General features: G+C 40.7%; 1 protein-coding gene across 2 annotated transcripts in view; it reads right to left on the bottom strand.

Annotated features, from left to right (window-relative positions):
• Positions 1-14,781, bottom strand: part of pde1ca (phosphodiesterase 1C, calmodulin-dependent a) — a 227,500-nt gene that overhangs the window by 172,705 nt on the left and 40,014 nt on the right. The gene's annotated exons all lie outside the window — the stretch shown is intronic.

Here is a 14,781-nt window from a genome sequence, read left to right on the forward strand (position 1 = left end):
TGCGCTCAATGATGCGCTCCTGACCCTCCGTTGCTAGGGCTAGCAAAAACATCACAAAAAAGTGCCACAAAAGTCCAAAAAAGAAAAAAAAGAAAGGTGTTCGTCCTCTCTCAGTCTCCGGAGAAGAGCCGCCAAAGTTCAGCGAGAATCTGAACAGAGATACAACAAAAACTATGAAAAAACTTGAAAAAACTTGAAAACCCACGGGAGCTGCTGTTACAGGCTGCCACCTTATACGGCGCCAGCTGAATTTGCTACCATTTCAGATTAAAAACCATAGATGGGTAAAACATGTCGGGCTGCTCTTTAAGGTTTTATGTATTGACTACTACTGTGTCGCCAGTAGGGGGAGTTGCTGACTTTGCCAAATATTAATTGAAAGATTTTTCTGTAAATTTGCAAATCTGGTGTCTGCTTCCATGGCATTAATCACTGTGGATTACAATCTAACTACAACAAAAAGTTCTCACATTTAGTTTTGCAAGTGTATTCGTAATGATAATAATGACAATAATCATTATTATTGGCAGTAATAGAGGGTCCCAAAATCAAATTTTGCTTAGGCCCCATGGAGGCTTGGGCCGGCCCTGCCCCTAGTTTAAATGCAACTCCCAATCAAATATTACCTTAATGTAACACCAATGTTCTTGGAGTGATGAGCAGCTATCCTCCAACAGGGTATGCAGCAAGGGGGGTGTAGTCAGTCAGATTGTCAGGATCATCAACCACAGTTATAATAGAGTGTCTTCCGCGCGCAGGTGGATGAGTGGTTAGAGCGCATGCCACATACGCAGCCGACCCCGGTTCGATTCCCGGCCGGAGGTCCTTTGCTGCATGTCACATCCCTCTCTCCCATATTTCCTATCTGTCTACTGCTAAATAAAGGTGTCTATGCCGGAAAAAATAAATAAATAAATAATAGGGTGTCTTCTGGCGAGCTGGTAACACCTGAGATGCTCCAGGATGACTGCTGTAAATAGCCCCAAAATTAATGATATGCAACCATCAACTACACAGATCTCCAGTATTATCACAAAATACGGCAGTTCACTGTCCAACTGACAGCACCATTCCTTTAAATATTTTGTCCCATTTACAGAAGCAATGGAGGTGAGTGAAACACAGTCCAGTCTTTTGAACTTGTCCCGTATAGCCTTTCTGATAGCAGCATCCAAAATGTCCACAGACATAACTGATACCCGCCCCGTCTCAGTGCTTGGTTTGAAAGTACTTGGCATTTCCAAATAATATGCTAACATCAGCTGATATCTTGTGGCTAAAGTGTGTAGAATGTTTTTGAAGTTGCCTGCATTGTGTACCACTTTATTAAAGACTGAATGATTTGCCTCAAATCGTATTGTCCAGAACTCTATCACAGGACTAAATTTCTTGATTAGAACAGGATAATGTTCAAGATAATAATGTTTAGAGCACAATTTTGAAATACTTCTGAGAGCAACTGCCTGTAGTCATAGATTTTGGCTTGTAGGTAGCACAAGGTTTCTTTTGTAAATGAAGGGCTGGATAACAGCTGCACAATGTTTTTCAATTCAAGGATCATAGACCAAGTTTTTTCACTTTCTGGAATACAGTGGCCAATTAACAGTGGTAGAAATCTGAGAAGTTTTCATATCCATCCATTGCCACCAATAGTTTGTGTTTTCTATGATCTGTTAGTTTTGTCAAAAAATTGAAAGGGAGATGATGCTATTCTACATTAAGGTAATTCAATCTGAAATAATGCTTAGCATTAGCTGAAAGACATATGCATAGTTCCACTTGTACGATTCTTTCAAGTACATCATGCAGAAAAATGAGGTGGAAACCCTTTTGCAGGATGAAAATGGAGAAGTCTGCGTGAAGGACAGTGGCTTTTCAAACCATCAACACACGAAGCATAAGTTGTCTTAACCACATTAGCAGCTTCATCAAACAGCTCCTGTGTTCTTAAGGTAAAAGTCCTACTTCTTACAGAATGCTGCTGAATATCTTTACGGGTAGCCAAACAAAATCTACAAACTTTCTCAACATTGAAAAACTTGATATCCAGCAAGTGAATGTGCACCCAAGTTATCAGCAGACGCATACAAAATGGTACCTTTGACGTGAGACCCAAGTCTTTGAACAAATACACCTGTGGTCTATAAATGCTGAGGATCTCTAAATCAGAGGCTCCAAAATCTTGCTGTAACCATATTGTTTGACATGCACACTTTTGTAGAATACAGCAAGATAAATTGGTGATAATGTTGATCTAAGTCTTATGGGCAAGTTGGCAATCACCCAATATATACCACACACTTATGTGTATCTTTTCCCCAATGGATTACAAATTTCAAAATCATCAATGTATAAGCCAAGAGCTGGTGCTTAACTGGTTGAATAACAGTAAAGCTCTTTCTATAAAATGACTGCCATGTATGCTCTCTGCCTAATGAGCCCTCCTTTGAAATAACTTTTATGGGTTAAAAGGTTGTATTTCATCAGACAACTGACTTTACAACAGAGGCATCAACTGTTTCCTCCAAAATATTTTCAATAATTTTCTTAATAGTTTTTTACAAGTAAATTCTTCAATTTCAAATAACTGATCAATTACTTCCTGTGCGACTGAATTTGAAACATGTTAATTCTGCCAAAAGTCTTTGAACAACATCGAAGGTTCATAGTTTGTGGGGAAGTGTTAGCCTAACATTAACCAAAAATTAAGACTTACAACCAAACTAAAACCAACGTGACACATATAGTTAAAAAAGAGAAAATGACGATGAAATTTAAACTTACCAGCTAACTGTGCAGCTCCAAGGAAGAAAAGAAAGTCGGTGTGGTAACTGTCTCTCCTTGCAATGGGCAGAGTCCTTTGTCTCATCCACTCCCAGCTGGCTACTGCTCCAGGCAAGGGGAGTCTATTTATGGCAAGATTTCTTGTTTACGAGAAAGTGTCTATTTTTTAGTTGGAATTCAAATCTATTACTTACCTGTAGTTTTTAATTTGTCCATGGTTCAAAATCAGTGCCTGCCCTGAGTAATTTGGTGCCCTAGGCAAGATTTTTGGTGGCGCCCCCTTGCATCGCAGTCAATTTCACAATCAATTTTCATACACTCACACAGAAACTGCATGTATGTATTCAAGATTTTATTTTTTTAAGTAAAAAAATATCACACCTAATAAAAACTGAAGAAATAAACAGGTGATAAAATAATATAATAAATAACATATTATCTCTCAGCCTCAGCAAGTGCCATCTCTCGCTTATCAGCCCCTTTGCAAACGACCTGAAAGGTTCACTGCACAAATGCACATTCCTTATATATATATATATATATATATATATATATATATATATATATATATATATATATATATATATATATATATATATATATATATATATATATATATATATATATATGTATATATATATATATATATATATATGTGTATATGTATATGTGTGTATATATATATATATATATTAGGGCTGTCAAAGTTAACGCGTTAACGCAACATCCTCTTAACGCCGTTAAGTTTTTTAACGCGCGATTAACGCTCGGTATAAAAAAACAAAAAACAAAACGCGCATTGAAAGATTTACGGCCGTCAGTGGCACCTGTAGTCTAGATCCAGAGGGTGGCGGAAAGGGAATCAGAGGAAGATGCAGCAGGGTTGGCGGTTCGGGAAAAACACGGTGGACTGAAAAGTGAGGAAATGGAGAAAGGACTTACCGTAAAATACCAAATAATAGCCGGGGGGTTTAGTTGTTTCAATCACTTAACAGACCAAAAGGCAATTTGGGACAGGCGTTTAATTCCTTCCTCACAATAATCCTGGATGAAAACATTACAAACTTCTCCAGCTTCTCGGTGAATTCTCTGGCATCCTCCTGTAAGTGAAGTTGTTGCGGCGGAGGAAACGATTCAGCCAACCAGCACTCGCTGCAAACTCCTCATCTCTGCTGTCACTCACGGTGGCGGACATTTGTTTCTCCGTCGTCCTGATCATTCTGCGGGACACTCTCTCGTGGCGTGCCCGTTTGCTGATAACTCATCCCCGCATGTTTATCTCAGGCTCCTCGCTAGCCTTCTTCCTCCCTCCAGCAGGCAGCCTGGTCCTGTTGCTGTCCTCCTCAGACAGACGCTCAAGCTCCGTTTCTCTCACTCTCTTCTGGTCGACAGAGAAACATCTAGCGGCTGCTTCTCCCGAGTTTTCCTCTGCATATTTTAACAGAAAGTTTGAATTTCAAGTGGTATTTTTTATTGTTTTGCTGCACCGGAGCCATGGCGATCATCAGTGTGATACTGACTGACAGAAAGCAGCACACTGCGTGAAAAAGGCGAAGAAGAAAAACGTGCAGTGTCAGTGGACACCTCTTCTTCCTTAATTTTTAAAAAAATAAAAAATTAGACCCGACATTTATTTGGAACCGGCGGTTATTTACCAAAATATACACCTGCACCCGGCGTTTAAAGGGACCCTGTGGATAATTGAAACCCATATATTATTTGGTCATTTACGGTATGAACGGCAAACTACTTTCGAAACACTGCCAGATGGTTCGGTCGATAGGACAAAAGTTATCTGCATGTACTATCGACATGAAATGAGTTACCATCGAAGTACATTGAGTCTCAAATATCACTTGCAAGCCAAACACAGGGCAGATGCAGAGAGCCCACCCCCGCGCCAAAAATGTTCATAATGCAAGCATATTTGCCCTTTCTTATGTTGTTAAAAGTATTAAGAACATTAAAAAATACATCAAGGTACATTTAGAACAGAAAAAAATGTGCCAAAAAAATTGCGATTAATTTGCGATTAATCGCGAGTTAACTATGGACAAAATGCGATTATTCGCAATTAAAAAAATTAATCGTTTGACAGCCCTAATGTGTGTATATATATATATATATATATGTATATATATATATATATATACATATACATACACGCTGTGTACAGGGGATGCCTGCTTTACCAACTGAGCGAATTGGCAGCCATATCATGGCAATCTTGACTTCCAATGACTTCTACAAATGTAATTTTTCTGTGATGAAATGAGTGGAACACATATAACTTTGTCACAAAAAACATTAATGGAGTTAGTGTATGGAGAAAAGACAAAATAATGGAAACATTTAAACAGCTCAGCAATGATCTTAAAGAGCGAATTATTGATTTCAACAAGCAGGAAAGTCATTTGGAGCCATACTGCCACAATCAGGAGGAAAATGCCAAGCATGTCATAGTACCTGCTGAGAAAATTGGTCAGGATGGCCAAGAGTCAACTAAAAGAAACACCAAAGAGCAAGTTTGGGATGAAATAGAAGCTGCTAGAAGACGTGTCCACAGTCAAGCGTGTTTGCATTGCCAAGGGCTGGGAGGCGGCGTGCAAGAAAGTATCCCTTGCTCCAGTCGTGGCACCTTGAAGGTCGACTGAAGTTTGCTGCTTTACAAGGACAAAGAAAAAACCTTTCAGATAAAACAAAAACTGAGTTGTCTGGCCTCAATTAGCAGGAATATGTTTGGAGGTGAGAAGGCGGGGCCTTTAACTCCAAGAATGCCATACCTACTATGGAGCATGGTCATGGAAGTATTAAGGCCCCTACACACCGCCCAGATGTCCAACTGCCTTATCCGACCACTCTCCGACCACTCTGTTGCCTCTCGTCTGACCCGTTCCGCAGAAAAGTTGCATTGAACCAGAGATAGGGACTCAAGTCTGCGACTCGAACTCGAGTCGCACTTAAGTCACACACAAAGAGACTTCAAGACTTGACTTGGACTCGTGCTCAAAAGACTCCAGACTCGACTCGACTCGTGAACAATCATTATGTTTTATTTTGAAACGTCTGACGAGCTTAGTGTGATTCCCTCCATTTTTTCATGGTAACCATGGTAACCATATTACACAAAGGGTGCGCACCTTGTGGCCTCCCACACTAACGGCTGATGACCATGGCGACCGGCGGCGCACCTGCAGTTGCGTCTGTACCATTTGTCATCAAATTTGGTTACAAAAACTTAAGACTGGACGGCACTAACAATGGAGCGCTGACTGCTAAGTCTGCAGTGCACGAATCAAAGATGCTTGATCCACCACATCAAATTTTATCAGGCATCTGAAAACTCACCTGGATAGGTCAATCACATTAGCTAGCGCATATGGACGGCTAGATCAGCATCAACGTAATGTTAATGTAACCGGTTTACCACGTTACCATTACACTGAGTTTGAGTGAGAGGATAGAGGAATATCTTATTAGAGACCCAGAGTAATTAAACAATACGGTTGCAGAGTGCAAACTTTTAACTTGTTTGTCCACTGGCAACATGGCTAGACTAGTGAATGTTGAAATTTTCCCAGCCACTCAATAGATTACCATTGTTATTCTGGCTGGTGAGTGCAGCATACAGTACCAGCCACTTGCATGATTTACCAGCATCTGAATGGTGTTAATTTTTTAATGTCCAGCAGATGTAGCTAACTATAACTGAGATTGGACGATTAGTTATTAGTGCATGACTAATAATATTAGATTTACAAGATTACGAGATTACTTTATTTGTCACATACAGAAGTCACAGAGTAACATGCAGTGAAATGTCTCCTGGTTACTCCTAAACTGGCCTTATAAATAGAATAAATAAGATAAATGTGAATAAAATCAAACTAATATGATGTAAATAATGTATTCTAAATCATGTTATCAGAAATGAAAATATGTGCAAGAGTGTGTGTATGTGTGTGTGTCAGGCTGAGTCCTGGTGGGGAGTGGTCAAATTGAGTTCTGGTTCAGGAGTCTAATGGCCTGAGGAAATAGCAATATTTTCCTGTTACCCCGAGTTAGTCCATTTATTTTTTCTCTATAATCAGAAATAAAAGATTGATATATAGCCTGCATCATTAGTTTAGATCCAGTTCTTCTCTCAGAAACATGTGGTTTCAGATGTGTTTTGCTACACATAAAAATATTAGCTATATCATCCAGATCTTATTACTATAATTCACAGCCTAATTTTTCCACGTTGTTCATACAGGTTTATTGAATTCAGCAAAGCAAAAAAAGTGGCCAGGGGCAGTGCAGAGGGACAGAGCAGCATTGACTCCTTTTTAAACCAGGTGTGCAGATATACAGCCAGGGCCATCCCAGGCAGAAGGCCATCCCAGAATCCATAATAAGGGACCTCATCATTTCATGCAATCTGCCTCTGTCTTTGATTGACAAGCCCAGCTTCAAAAATTTCATGTCAGTGGTAGAGGAGAGATACTGTCCAGTAAGTCGAAGCACCGTAACCAGACGTCTGAGTGAGCTAGCAGCAGACAAAGAGTCCAAGATCAAATATAAACTAGAAAAGACAGACAATGTGTCTGAATCCTGATATTTGGACTGACCGAAGCATGTGTGGCTTTTTAGGGGTAACAGCCCACTTCATGGAGATAGAGAAAAACAGCCCAAGCCTGCAGACAGTTCTCTTAAGTTGTGAACAATTTACAGGGTCACACACTGGAGAACGAATAAGTGAGAAATTTGAGGAGATATGTGACAACTTCAATATAAAACACAAATTAGATTACATTATCTGTGACAAAGCATCAAATATGAGGAAAGCCTTCACAGTTTGTTTCCCCTCTGCAACAACAACTGAGAGTGAAGATGCTGAAGACAACCTGAAAAAACAGCAACTTATGGGAGGATGTAAGTGAGAATTTCCAGGACGATGTGGAAACTATCCAGAGCAGCTGCCGTCAACAGCGCCTACAGTGTTTTGCACATTCATTACAGTTTGTGGTGCGCGATGGACTGAAAGAGACTAAGACTCCGAATAGCGCAATGGCAAAAGTTACAAAATTCTGCAGTCTTCTTCATTCTACTTGTGGGCTGAAGGAAGCATTTGAGAGAGAGTATGGACCCAATCGCAGCATCCCCTCAGCCATATCAACCCGATGGAATACAACACTCCACTTTGTGGAGGCAACCTGGATCCTCAAGGCCTAAACACTCTTCTGGAAGCCCAAGGACATAAAGGCCTGTGCTTATCAGCCAGAGAACTGAGTCAGTTGAAAGAGCTTGTGGAAATTTTGGCCCCATTTCTTCAAGCAACAGACCTCACACAAGGGGAGACTCTAAGTGCAGCTCTGCCATGCGTTCTCTCACTCAACAGCCACCTCAACAGTATGCTGAATACAACTCAGCATCTGGCCAGTTTTGTGACAGCTCTCTAGAAGTAAGTGCAACGCCGTTTCCATGGGGTCTTTTCAAATGTCAGAATGGATGACTCACCTCAACCTGCAGGAGAACTTCCATTTGGAGATATGGTCTATATGATGTCTGCACTACTCGACCCATCATTTTGCTTCATTTGGCTAGAGCAAGATGTCCTCGCACCAGATGAAGTCAAGAGTGAGGTGAAGGAGATGATAATAGGTAGGTGAATGCACACCATCTCCAAACACATTATCATCACATTATTATCATTCAGGGCTTAAAGTTTTTAGGCACCAAATTAATGCTTAATTTAATACATTGAATATATTTCCTCCTCCTCCCAACTTTTCAGGCACACAAATATTTTCTCGCTTTCAAAAACATCAGTAAAATCTCATTCAGACTTACTTATAGTTCATTAACTTAACCATCACCACTGTGTAGTGTATATCAATCAACTTCATAATATTGTAACTAACCATGTTTTTTGTGCAACTTTTTCAGACCTTGTCTTGGCAGAGGCTCGGAAAGTCACCACACTTGCTGAGAGCAGTAGTGGAGAGGATGATAAGGATGAGCCACCTGCTAAAACTCCACGGCTTTTCACTGGCTACAGGAAGAAAAGCAACAAGAAGGATGACCCTGTATCATCTGTTAAGGCTGAGCTCATTCGCTACATACAGGTGTCCTCCGATGAAGAAGAAGTGGACTGCCTAGGTTTCTGGAAAAGGCATGCCAAAGTGTTCCCGAGGCTCTATCTTGCAACTATGAGAGTGCTCGCTGTTCCAGCCACCAGTGCACCAGTGGAGAGGGTAGTCACGGAGGCCTTATAATGCGCCCTCACCGAGCCAGACTTAGTGCAAGGACACTGTCCTGCTTGATCTTTTTGAAATGTAACCATTCTGTTGCATAATATTTTTCTAGGTCTTACAGTAGGCCACTGGAGGACACCTACAAGTTTGTTAATGTTTACCATACAGTGTATTAAGAGAAGAATAAGGTAAACCATTCTGATCTTATTGCAAGTTTATTATTGTTCAATATTTTGTTCTAGGCAAAACAACACTGTTGATTGTCAAGATAGCAAATCACTCCAGTGATATTTCATTTTTCACTTTTAAGCAAGGAATCATTTTTGTCATACAAGGTGCCTTTTGGAACAGAACTAGTCATGTATCACCAGTTTATCAGTTTATAGACTTACAGTATATTTCAGATAATATGGCAGCAACATATTTGCTTTTTTGTGAACAAATTTTTAATTGCACATAACACAAAAGTAACATATACAAGTGTTTAAAGTTCCTTTAAGTGTTTTGCTTACAAGTTGTTTGCATTTAGCTAAAGTGGGATGTTTTGCACTAATTGGAATGATGTTAATTACAATGTCTTTGACTGGGTGAGGTGCAACATTTTCTATATTTGTTCTTAGTCTGGTCCCACTGAGCCTGCACAATAGGGGGCAAGCTATTCTGTAACTGTATGTTCATGATCAATAATACAGTTTCCTTTAAAGGAAAACATTTATTGTGTGTTTTCTTCATATTGCATTGCAATAGCCTGTTTAAAGTGATCATATATGTAACAAACAACTAATCAGTACTGATACTGTATGCTAATAGATAAAGGAGTGACAATAATACAGTAAATGCTTTGAATTTCTTGGATATAGCTGTGCAGTATTCTTAGGGGACCGGATAACAGCATATGAGAGACGGCTCATTATAACCAGAAGAGACATAAGACTTTTATTTTTTAGAGACTTGAGACTTGACTTGGACTCGTGACCAAAGACTTGAGACTTGACATAGTCTCACCCCATAAAGACATGAGACTTGACTTGGACTTGAAAAAAAGACTTGTGAACATCTCTGCATTGAACTCACCGCTTCGACATGCTGCCTACTCCACAGTAGTGTGTACAATCTGTGCTTGCGCGAGATGCAATAAGCGGGTGGCTCTAGTGTTAAAGACGTCGGACTAGAGGTTTATGCACGCAACTCTCTTTACTTTTGATCAAAATGAAACTTATCTATTTCAGACAAAAACAGTTGCATACTAAACATGCATCGAGGCATTACCAAATGAACACAGATTAATTACTCCTGAACGGACATTATAACAGCTAGTCTCATGCCAGTACTCCAAAACATGAAAACAAGAAATGACGGAACGGAGTGCCTAGAAAACCAGTGCGCACACAGTATTCTGCCCCTCCCACACACCGCGCTGATTCGCTAGCACACCGCCTGTAGGAGCCAATCTACAATAGACATGTATGTCCCTGTGCTGTGCCAATGTGTACCATGTCTAATGTCCCTTTGTCACCCTCTACAGACAGAGAGGAGAGCATAGGAGAGGAAGAATAAGAACCTGGCCAGGAGAGGGCCAGGTGTAGTTGATTGGAGGCACACAGCTTTTTTATGGCCATAGCCTTTGTTGCTGCTATCTTTCTAAGTTTCTAAGTTATATTCTGAGTTACAGTTACTATTTACTGAAGTCCTTTATTTTCTCTTTCAACACTGGATGGAATAAACATATTTTGAGTTCAACTTCAACCTCGGTACATTCCCTCCTTGTTTGATGTTTGCTGCACAAAGGCAGTCAGTGGAAAAGAAGGTACTTCCAGTCAACCACCACTTAAGGACAAAAGGTCACTACAAAGGTAAAAAAGCTGCCTTTTAGGAGTACAGGACTAAATGGACAAAATGGATTCCTTGATTGTTTGATGGATTTCTGGATTGGAAGCAAAAAGCCAAGGAGAGTGGTATGTAAGAGGTGAACTGTGTTGCAACCCAACAATGAACTTTGCCGCCTATGGACATGTGAAATAATGGATTTTGTGTTGCATTAATGGACTAATGGACGAATGAAATTATCATGACATGCTTTTATACAAAGATGGAATACGGAACATGATTGAACTATGAAATGAAATGAACACTGAATATTGAGGTCCTTGAAAATGACGGAAGAAACGGCCTCTCAAAGTCTGCCTACTGAGTCTGCCTCACTTGACTCAGCAGAGGATTCAGGAAACAAAGATAGTCTGACTAATGAGACAAAAGAAATGCGTAAACTTCGGAAAAGTAAAGTGGGTCAACTCACTCGGTACATGAATATAATCAGAGACCAGATGAAAGATGCCACTAATGTTCCTTGGGTTAAAGCAAATGCTTCCACCTATAATCGCACTTTGCAACAGTTTAAAGATGCTCACACACAATATCAGCAAATGTTGAACGAAGAAGAGCGTGAAAATGATACCAAAACATGGTACCAACCCAAATGGGAAATTATTTGTGAATTTCTTGATTCTCTTTCTAAGTGGATGGACAGCTTTAATCCAAAAGTACCTGCCGCTGATCAAAAAGAGGCGGCCTCAGTCACAAGTCTTAAGTCAAAAGGGAGCTCAAAAGTGAGCATCATAAGTGAAAGAGTCCAGGCTGAGGCTGAAAGGGCAGCATTGATGGCAAAAGCAGCAGCTCTTAAGGAAAAGCATGAATTGGAATTGGAAGAGGAGAAGTTGAATCTTCAGAAGGAACAAATAATGAGGAAAAAGGAAATGTTGGATATTCAGCGAGAACTGACAGCAACATCAGCCAAAATTTCAGTTCTGGAAAATGCAGATACAAGCATGGATGGCATGAATGAGTACTTAAAGGAAATGATGGATAAAAATGGAACCGAAACTGAATTAAAAGATTTTGCTTTACCAACTGCAGCACCAACTATAACACAGACCGCAAGTGTGAGACCAAAGACTGAAACTCGATTTCATTCCTTTATCTCCTCTAGAACACCAGCACAACCAGCTCAAAGTACATCTCAAATGCAGAGTGCCAGCTCTCAACACACTGCATCAACCCCAGGAGCCACAAGGGGCACTGTGGGGTCTGGTCAAGTCCGCAGAGCTGTGGGGTCTGAACAACTCCACAGAGTCCTTGAAAGGCAAAATGACCTCACAACTCTCCTTGTAAAGCAACAACAAAATGCCTTTCTGCCAAAAATAGTCACTGTTATCTTTGATGGGGATATTATGCAATACCAGTCATTCACTGCATCATTTGAGAAAGTAATTGAGTCTAAAGTAGAGTGTAATGAGGAAAAACTGTATATCTTGAACAATACACAAGAGGTCCAGCTCAAGCCCTCGTTACGAGTTGTCGATATATGGATCCTAATAGGGGTTTCCAAAATGCCAAAAAACTGTTGCAAGATAATTATGGTAACAAATACAAAATTGCAAGTGCCTACATAGAACGAGCTTTAAGCTGGCCTTTAATCAAAGCTGAAGATCCAAAAGCTCTACAAGCATACTCACTGTTTCTCAGAGGCTGCTGTAACTCAATGCAAAACATGGCATATATGGATGAGCTGGATGTGGCATCCAATCTTAAGGCTATAGCACTCAAATTGCCATTCAAAGTGCGTGAAAAATAGAGAACACTTGCTTGTGATTTGCAGGAGAGGAGACATGGCAGAGTGAGGTTATTGGATCTTGTAGATTTATGTGACAAGCAAGTTCGAATCTACTCTGACCCAATCTTTGGCAATCTTACTGCAGACTCACTCCCACATCAAGTCAAACAAGAGGTAAGTTCAAAGCTCAGCCCCCCTACGCCCAAATCAACAGGAAGTTTTGCCACAAGTATTGACTCATCAGCTCAACCAGCCCACTGTCACAAGACACAGGACCAAGGATTGCAAAAGGCTATGGAGGATTAAACCTGACATAAGTTTAAATAAATAAATGCATAAATAAATATATAAATACATAAATAAATGCATAAATAAATAAATAAATGTATAAATAAATAAATGCATAAATAAATAAATAAATGCATAAATACATGAATAAATAAATAAATGCTGAAATAAATGTATAAATAAATAAATAAAAGTATAAATAAAAGAATAAATGCTTTTTATTTATTTCTACATTTCTGTTCACCTACATTTATTTATTTCTGTTCACCTACATTTATTTATTTCTGTATTTCTGTGTCCATATGTTAATGACCCTAACCTCAGTCAAGAGCATGATTGGTTACAGGAGTGTGGTCGATGAGGGTCTACTACTTCTGCCTTACTAGGCGCTGATTCCTGTACACTGTAGAGGAATGTTGCTGGCTACCAGCAAGCCCGCTCAGCTAACTGTTAGCTGCAGTTATTGACATTTGTTCATGTAGCTCTGGTTTAGTAATGAATTTGACTGGCGTTCATTTTAACTTGCGAGGGTCCCAGGTGTGCTGGTGGTGTGGTTTGAGAATCCCGTCTGGAGAGAGAGGGGTCAGCCTCAGCCATGTCCGCTAACCAGGAAAAACATTCTGCTCATCGCTCCAAGTCATGTATGTATGTGTATTCTAGATGAGCGCTGCAGAGCACAAATCATTCAAAAGTGCATGTGGTCGGTCTCATATCTTTGTTGTGAATCTCTCTACTCTCAAATAACTCATGGGTTGAACAGGCTGAGGCATTTGTTCACGCCGAGCGGCTCAAGAGTGGCGTGGAGACCATGGAGACCCCTGTTAGCTCTTATGTTAGCTGTTAGCTGCTCGCTGTAGCGCAGCGTCCAGGTTACCTTGTGACACTGGTTACCATCGGGTATTTTTCATTCCGCACTGTGTTTAAATGGTTACTTAAAGCCATCGTTCCGAGCCGCATACATCGTTATTAAGCTTAAGCTAAGTCAGTGTGAAAACTGTACACTGTCATACAGCCTGCTGGTCAAACAGCCTGCAGAGTACGTTGACATCCAGCCCGAGCTCAGCGTGAGGTCAATCAGCTGTGGCAAATCGTGAGACGTCCAGATCAACCTGTGATACAAACACCAGTAGCGACAATGGTTCATAGGAAAGCCCAGACATATATCTCACTCTCGATGGTAACGTGTCAACAGTTAACCTGGATGCTACGCTCTCAGCCAACAGCTAAAAGCTAACAGCTAACTGCTAACAGCTAACATAAGAGCTAACAGCGGTATCCACGCCGCTCTCGAGCCACTCAGCGTGAACGAATGCTTAATACTGTTCCACCCATGAGTTGTTTGAGAGTACAGAGATTCACGACAAAGATATGAGACCGACAACATGCACTTTTAGATGATTTGTGCTCTGTAGCGCTCGTCTAACAGTGGTTTGCAAATCGCAGCCTCGGCATCTCTGTGTGGATAGAAGTGTTCAAGCCACGTCAAAACGAATACACATATACATGACTTGGAGCGATGAGCAGAATGTTACTCCTGGTTAGCGGACATGGCTGAGGACCCCTCTCTCTCAAGACAGGATTCTCAAAACCACACCACCTGCACATCTGGGACCCTTGCAAGTTAAAATGAACGCCAGTTGGCCATATACATATAAAGACTTTATGTCTATAGTCAGAGGCGCAGCTTGTGAACAGGCAAGGCAGGCAACTGCTTGGGCCCCCCGGCCGATAGGGGGCCCCCGAGGTCTGACAAACTGTACCCCACAACAATGTCTCACGTTGTAGCCGCCCCGGGCCCAGGCCGTAATTTACGGGGCCCCGAAGTCTGACAAGCTGTACCCCACAACAATATACATACAATGG

This window comes from Sparus aurata, chromosome 19 (genome assembly GCF_900880675.1).
Source record: "Sparus aurata chromosome 19, fSpaAur1.1, whole genome shotgun sequence".
In the NCBI taxonomy this organism is placed as follows: Eukaryota; Metazoa; Chordata; class Actinopteri; order Spariformes; family Sparidae; genus Sparus; species Sparus aurata.